Below are 8,508 nucleotides of genomic sequence, written 5' to 3'. Positions count from 1 at the left end.
CCACTAGGGAGCCGAGTCTGATGCAAAAGCAAAAGAGCCTTTATTGGAGCTAGCTCGAGCTCAATCCCCTACCTGCACCGACGCAGCGGTGAGATACCAGGGAGAGAGAGTTTCAAAAGCACAAAGGTTTTATAGGGGTCTAGGGGCAGTTGGTGAGGTAATGGCTGTGGCCTCAGCCAATTGGCTGGGGAAGGGTCGTGGCCTCGGCCGATTGGCTGGGGAAGGGTAGGCGTCCTGTTACGCAGGTCGCTGGGCTGTTTTGATCAGGAGGTTTGAACAGGTGAGCAGGAGGTTACTCAAGGGGAGGAGGCGTGGTCTGAGGTTTCTGCGATTTTCCGGGAAAAGAGGTCATGTGGGGGATATAGTCACTCAAGGTGGAGAACACAGAACAAGATGGAGTCGGCAGGCGTAGGCCCGCCCTTTCATAGACAAAGCACAGCGGATTTTAAAGCAGTGAAACTTCTTTTTAGGATACTGCACTGGTGTATACATGTCATACATTTATCAAAACCCGTTTAAAAAAACAAATGTTCTAAAATTTTAATTGAGATAAGGCTAAATTACAAATTTATAAAGTTAGGTGGAGTGGTTACAAGGATATTCAATCATTTGCTTAATTTTGAAATCTTCATGTAGGCTTAGTAATTTAACAGTATAATCTTATAATTCTCTTGGGTTATGTCAGGGACTACATAATGTGCATATTTATTAAATCTCCCCGACAGTTTTGGTTAACTAGAAACATAGAGAAATGTGTTACATTTTACTTTTTATCAGTGTATCAGATATATTTATGGGTATGGAATAGGTGATTTCATTGCAAAGGAATTAAATAATCCCTGAAATTAGGAAAAATGGGGCGCCTGGGTGGCTCAGTTGGTTAAGCGTCGGACTTTGGCTCAGGTCATGATCTTACAGTTCCTGGGTTCGAGCCCCGCATCTGGCTCTGCGCTGACAGGTTGGAGCCTGGAGCCCGCTTCTGATTCTGTGTCTCCCTCTCCCTCTGACTCTCCCTTGCTTGTTCTCTCTCTCTCTCTCTTTCTCTCTCTCTCTCAAAAATAAACATTTAAAAAATTATTTAAAAAAAGAAATTAGGAAAAATGCATTTAATCTGTGTCAACAAATAACTAACATTTGTGATAAATGGTGCTTAAAGTATTATCAAAACTACTATGTTGCATCTCTTTACTCTTATTAAAAATTTTGGGGGGCTGGGGGCGCCTGGGTGGTGCAGTCGGTTAAGCGTCCGACTTCAGCCAGGTCACGATCTCGCGGTCCGGGAGTTCGAGCCCCGCGTCAGGCTCTGGGCTGATGGCTAGGAGCCTGGAGCCTGTTTCCGATTCTGTGTCTCCCTCTCTCTCTGCCCCTCCCCCGTTCATGCTCTCTCTCTGTCCCAAAAATAAATAAAAAATGTTGAAAAAAAAAAATTGGGGGAGGCTGTAAGAAATGAATAAATATATGTGAAGTAAGTTTGAATCTATGTTATGATTATATAGGCAACTTGAAAAATCTTAGGTTACTCATCAAAACTAAAGAACTTCTAAAAACTAAAACAAAAATTTCTATCAATTCCTCAAGATAAACTGTCAGCCATTCTTATTTATTTACTTATGAATTTACTATGCATGAACATCTTATTCAATGAAGCTAGTCTTACATAATGATGAAGTATAATGGAAAATTTTATCTTTATATTTATGGTACGTGAAACCAAGATCTTTAAAACACAGATGATTTCAAGTCCTTGTTAATATTCTTTTTTGCTTTTAACTGAGCATTGTAAGAAATATCTACTTCATCATTTTTTATTATAAATCAAATCCTGATTATCTGCATGGATGAATCTCTCCTCATATTTGAATCCTTTCTGGTTTTCATTGTAATGCACTGATGTCAATATTGGGACTTTCCTGTGGAAACAATTTCAAAATGTGAAATTAAACATAAAGCACTTGCGGTTGGTTTTCTGGCCTATGATCCTTTCTTACTTAGAACCAGATTAAGTTTCTCCTCACTCACTGAATGAAGAGCTATTGATTGCTGGCCATTTCAAGTCATTGTGCATATATTTACCTAGATACCTTCATTCTTCCATTTATTTATTCTCCCTAGCATCATGGCTAGGGAAACCATAGTAAGTACAAAAAGACATGTTTAAGCTGTTCTGATTAAGCTTGAAGTCTGAAAATCATCCACGAAAAGTAAATTTAATTTGAGCTATGAAGCAGAGTGATATGAGTATGATGGGAATCAGGAGGATCGTACCTAAGATGATTGCGATGAGATCTTAAGGAGAAGTAGAGTTAATTAGGATAAGGAAGAAATGAGATGATTCCAGGCAGAAGGAATAGCATCTGCAAAGGCCCTGTGGCAGGAGGAACATAACATATTTCAAAAATTGAAAAGTCATTGTGGCCAAAGCTTAGAAGTGAGGGCAAATGTCATGGAAGATGACTCTGAAGACATAGGTGGGGGCCAGGCCAGGCCAAACTTTGTAAGCCACGGTGAAGAACTTGGAATTAATCCTAAAAGCAATGAAAATCCTGACCTTGTTTTGAGGTAGGAGGGCAGCAGAAGGAAAAGTACTGAGTTTGAGGAGAAGAAACTAGTTAGGAAGTTATTCACTAGAATGGGGAAGAAATTATGACAGACCATGGTGGCAATATAGATGACAGACACAGAGGGACTCAGGAAAATTTCAGCAGATAAACTCAACAGGATTTGTGATGATTTGGATGTCCATCGTAAATGGACAGTTGAATGGTTACAGATAACTCCCAGCTTTGAGTTTACTCATCTTGATGACTAGTAGAGGACAGGATTTGCAAGAGGGGTAATGAGTCTAAATTGGTTTCTTGCTAATCAAGTGAAGAGGTTAAGCAGGCAATTCAATATACAGGTCTGGAGCTCAGAGGATGACTTCAGGGTACAAATACGAATATGGGAGTCATTTGCATATAGGTAGTTATTGAAGCTGTTCATTCATTGATTATTCAAGCACCACACATTTGGTACACTCCTTTTATTTGCCAGGTGCTGTTCTAGGTTCTGGGTATTCCGATGAATGAAATTTAAAATCAGCCTGACAAATTCCATGAAAATCCTTTGGGATTTTAATTGGGATTTCATTATTTGTACATAACTGACACCCATGTAATATGCAGGCAGCTCAACCTGAAAACTGGTGTACATATATCTCCTTATTTAGAACTTTAGTTCTTTAATAACTTTATAGTTTGGTTAATTATGTGCCTTATATGTTTCTTTCATTGAGTTTATTCCTAGACATTTTATAAGTTTTTTTGTTACTGTGAACAGAATCTTTATGTCACATTTCTCAATTGGTTTTGACTGACCTATAGAAAAGGTTTTGCATATTGAACTTTTATTCAATTGCCTTACTACACTCCCTTACTAGTTCTTTTTAAATTTTTTTAAGTGTTTATTTGTTTTAGAGAGAGAGAGAGAGGCAGAGAGAGAAGGAGACACAGAATCCAAAGCAGGCTCCAGGCTCTGAGCTGTCAGTACAGAGCCCTGCGTGGGGTTCAAACTCACAAACCATGAGATCATGACCTGAGCCATGTTGAACACTTAACCAACTGAGCCAGTTGGACACTTGACAAACTGAGCCACCCAGGCACCACATTGCCTTACTAGCTCTAACAAGTCAATTGAATCTCTTGGCCTTTGGAGCTAAACAGTTGTATTATCAGCAAATAATAACAGTTTTGTCCTTTCATTTCCTTTTCTGACCTCACTGCATTCTAGGACTGCCAGTACAATTTGAATAGTAAGAAGGATTGTTACAACTTCTTTTAGTTTCTTTTGTGATGTTTCAGGTTTTACATGTTTATACCCTTCCCTAGTCAATGAGAAACTTATCTTTTGAGATATAAAACCAACGAATATATACCCTACAGTAATGTCCCAAATGATTGAATTAATTGAAAATGGGTAATAAAAAAATAGTTTAATGTATACGCTTTATTGTCATTATTATAAAATCTCAAAACATGAAGTTTCACTGTTTAAGTGGGTTTTCCAAAAAACTCCCGCTATAACAAGGACCTGGCAATTCCAAACAAGAAAGATCTTTTTGTTTCCTGTTTGAAATCTATCTACACCCTAAAATACATCAAGCAAGCTTAGAAAACAGCAGGGATAACCAAGCGAAATTGGAGCGTATGTCTGAAAGGCTACAAAAACACTAGTCTTCCACAGTTAATGATGATCCTGTAACATGTACTGTGAATAGCATTGTGCTTCCTGTTAATAATAGCTTGTCATCTAAATAGAATAATGTAATGTGTAATGAGCACTGCTCTTAAGATAAATATTGCTTTTATTTTCAGTGAAGTGGAAACCACTGCCTTTGTCTTTTTTTTTTTTTATATTGCCAACTGCTACAAAAATAAATTTGCCTAAAGGTGCATCCAACAACCACTGTACGACTCTGAACTCAGGATATTCCCAGCTAAGCTGATAAATGAAGAGCATAGCTATCATTATTAATCTGCAAAACATTTGGTTGACCTAGGACTGTCAGACCTGCCTGCCAAATTGCATAATTTTTATAGACATTTAAGGTCAAAATGAATGGCATGCCACTCTATAGATAAGAACAAATTATTTACTTTTGGAAAAATATACTTTGTAAAGAGGAAAACATTTAGACCAAATGGTCACTTACTAATATTTTCAGTTAAAATGTATATTAACTTTCAAATTACAAAATGACTAAGACTATTCTCTGACCTCAGCTAACCCACAGAGCAAGCAGCCTGCATTTTGTTGACTTTTAAAAAAATTTTTTTTTAATGTTTATTTATTTTTAGAGAGAGAGAGAGAGACGGACAGAGAGTAGGGGTGTGGGGGCAGAGAGAGAAGGAGACACAGAATCTGAAGGAGGCTCCAGGCTGTCAGCACAGAGCCCGACGTGGGGCTCAAACTCACGGACTGCAAGATTGTGACCTGACCCTGAGTTGGATGCTCAATTGACAGAGCCAGCCAGGCTCCCCGCATTTTGTTGATTTATACATACTCTCCTGTCACCAAAAATTTTAGAAGTCCTATGCAAAACTGCACAATCCCATATCACTTCATACATTTTAAACATATGTAAAGGATTGAAAATTTCAGATGATATTTCAATTAAATCATTCTGTAGAGTTTTATTGCTAATTGCAAGAGAAAAAATACACAAGAAATATTAATTATCATTTTCTCTGGGTAATGGAATTATGGATGGCCCTATCAACTTTTCTGTTTGTTTTTTTTAAACTTTTTTTAATGTTTATTTTTGAGAGGGAGAGAGGGTATGCATGAGAGAGGGGTGGGGATAGAGACAGGGGGACAGAGGACCCAAAGCAGGCTCTGTGATGACAGCAGAGAGCCCTAAGTGGGGCTCAAATTTACAAACCATGAGATCATGACCTGAGCCGAAATTGGACACCCAACCGACTGAGCCACCCAGGTGCCCAACTTTTCAGTTTCTAAAAAATAATCTGCAGTAGGTGTATATTACTTTCTTAATAATAATAATAATAAACTAGTATCTTTTAGAAGTTGATTCAAGGTAATAGGCAATATGTTTACTAAAGGAAAGCTTCCCAAGACTAGAAGCTTTACATATGTTGCTGAGCTAGAAACAAAACGTGTACTCAAATCTTGTACTCCTCAGGTCTCTGCCCCCACCTGGCCTCCAATCCCCATAGGATGAAACTTGACCACTCAGAAAGGAGATCAGTGGGAACAGGCAGAATAACTCTGCTGGTGGAATTTTTATCAAGGTATTTCCAAAGTAGCTGTAACACTTTACTCTGTGAAAATTAATAAAGGGAAACCTGACTAAAGTGGACTCCGGGTGCTTGAAGGGGAGGCTGGTAGGGGGAACCTTACCACCCAATGTCAATTACAGGGAGAACTGTCAATTACAAAAACAGAAGAATCTCAACAAGAAAGAATCATCAAGGGGCGCCTGGGTGGCTCAGTTGGTTCAACGTCCAACTTCGGCTCAGGTCATGATCTCGTCATACATGGGTTCGAGTCCCACATCGGGCTCTGTGCTGGCAGTGTGGATCCTGCTTGGGATTTTGTCTCTCTCCTTCTCTCTCTGCCCCTCCCTGGCTCACACCGTCTCTGTCTCTCTCAAAATGAATAAATAAACTTTAAAAAATTAAAAATAAAAAAAAAGAAAAGAATCACCAAGTACATGTCCCAACAGGGAACAATGTACATTGATTGCATCTCCTACAAGAGATGGATCACCCCTGCCACTCAGCCAATGACAAAGCGTCATTGCCCTGAACTCCTGCTTCTTTCTAACGGACTTTTGTTCAAAGCAACCCCTCCCAACTTCCTCCTTTATAAAGTAATGTTCTTCTGTTTTGTTTGCTGGACTTGCCTGTGGTTTTGCTGAAGCTTGTGTGTCTGGATTGCAATTCTCTGTGGCTCCCAAAGAAACCCATCTTTTGCTGGTAAAATAAGTGGTAGTTTTATTTTTAAGGTTAACATTGCCTTGACAGGAAGTGCCCTCTCCCGTCTCCCACAGCTTCACCTGCATTTGGGCTGGCTGGCTGCAGCAATGATCAAACCATGCTGCCTCCCTGGGCTTATTAATCTCTCTCTGTACCACTGCCTGCGCCTCTGCACACACACACACTCTTACTCCTACCCCTGGATCGTGGAGAGTAAGCCCATTACATGAATGCTGAAGCCCAGACTCACTGCATTCTTTTCTTTCATTCAGAAATCATTATACCTACTGTGTGCTACACTGATGAACAACGTACAGATATAAAAGGTACAAGGATAGTGACAGTCCTCAAAAGACAGCCATCAGGGTGGGGGCAGGCATTTAAATATCTGGTACAGTCCCCTGTAATAAAAGCTTTGGTGAAGGGGTGGGGTATGTGTGTGTTCCAGCTGACTCAAGAAAGGAAATGAGATTATAACTGATTCTGGCCCAGGAAAGGAGGCAGTCAAGGCAGGGTCACCCGGGAAATGCCATTTGGGCTGAGCCTTCGAGGTGAACAGATATTTGCTCTGCCAACTTCAGACAAAACATGTAGAGGGAGGGGCTTCTCATGGTATATCCATCACACTGGCTGTGTGTTTCTAAGTACCCAGGAGTTCTAAACTAACACAATAGCTGCATAGGGTTCAGGGGTCGGGGGTGGGAAAAGGAAGAACATGGAAAAGTCTATGAAGAAATGATATAGGAAATGATAAATAGGGGAAAGCTCCAAGAAAGAGAAAGAAGCATTTATTTTTATTACTTTCCATGATCATAAAATCCAAAGCCATAATCCAGAGTTGCAACTCTCCTCATATCTCTCTAAACTGCCTCAAAATACAAGGTAGAAGAATTTAGTAGCTATCCTGACCACCAACCTGGTACAGTCTAAAGCTGTGGCTCTCAAACTTTGGCTGGCATTAAGAATCACCTGGAGGGGCGCCTGGGTGGTTCAGTCAGTTATGCTGACAGTTCAGAGCCTGGAGCCTGCTTCAGATTCTGTGTCTCTCTCTTTCTCTGCCCCTCACCCACTCACACACACACACACACACACACACACACACACTCTCTCTCTCTCTCTCTCTGTCTCTCTCAAAATAAAAAAAATAATATATTAAAAAAAATAAATCACCTGGAGAACTATTACAGGTTCACTGGGCCCCACCCATGAAGATTCCAATACAGAAGATCTGAGGTAGACGCGAGATTCTCCCGCTGGCCTACAAACCACACTTTGAGGAATAAGGGTACAAAGAAAACTAGAAAAATGTGGAAGTCAGGTCTGGACACTAACACCTCCTAAAATGGGGATATTTTCTAAAAGCTCATAAAACAGTGCTATTGTTAAGAGCATGGATTTGATGTTAGACAAATTGATCGTAATCCCAGTTTTCCCAGTTCCAAACGTTAGTGTCGTTGGACAAATTACTGAACTCTGTGCTTCAATCTCCTTGTCTGTAAAATGGGAATAATCATAGCTACCTCATGAAGGGCTGTGAGGAATGAGTGAAATAATGCTTTTAATGTGCTTAGCACAGTGTCTAAGAGATAGTAAGCACTTAATAAATATTTACTGATAGAGCCACTTATTAATGAGTCAGCAATAAAATCCCATTTCATAGTGGACTTCTGGTGGGACAGGATTTAATAGAAATATGGTTTCTCACTTCTACAAGAAAACTACATGTGAATAACAGTAAATGTGAATCCAAATAGAATTACAATACGAAAGTCAACTTGTTCAACTGTGGTGTTACAACCTGTTTCTTCAACAAATAATGGCAGAGGAAAAGGAGCATTTAGAGAGGCTACGGATTAATTTTTTTTTTTCTTTTAAAAAGAGAGAGCAGCGGAGAGGAGCAGAGGAAGAGAATCTTAAACAGGCTCCACGCTCAATATGGAGCCTGACACAGGGCTCTATCCCATGACCCTGGTATCATGACCTGACCCAACGTCAAAAATTGGATACTCAACCAACCAAGCCACCCAGGTAC

This window comes from Acinonyx jubatus, chromosome A3, assembly GCF_027475565.1.
Source record: "Acinonyx jubatus isolate Ajub_Pintada_27869175 chromosome A3, VMU_Ajub_asm_v1.0, whole genome shotgun sequence".
Taxonomy (NCBI): Eukaryota; Metazoa; Chordata; class Mammalia; order Carnivora; family Felidae; genus Acinonyx; species Acinonyx jubatus.
This window is presented reverse-complemented; position numbering follows the sequence as displayed.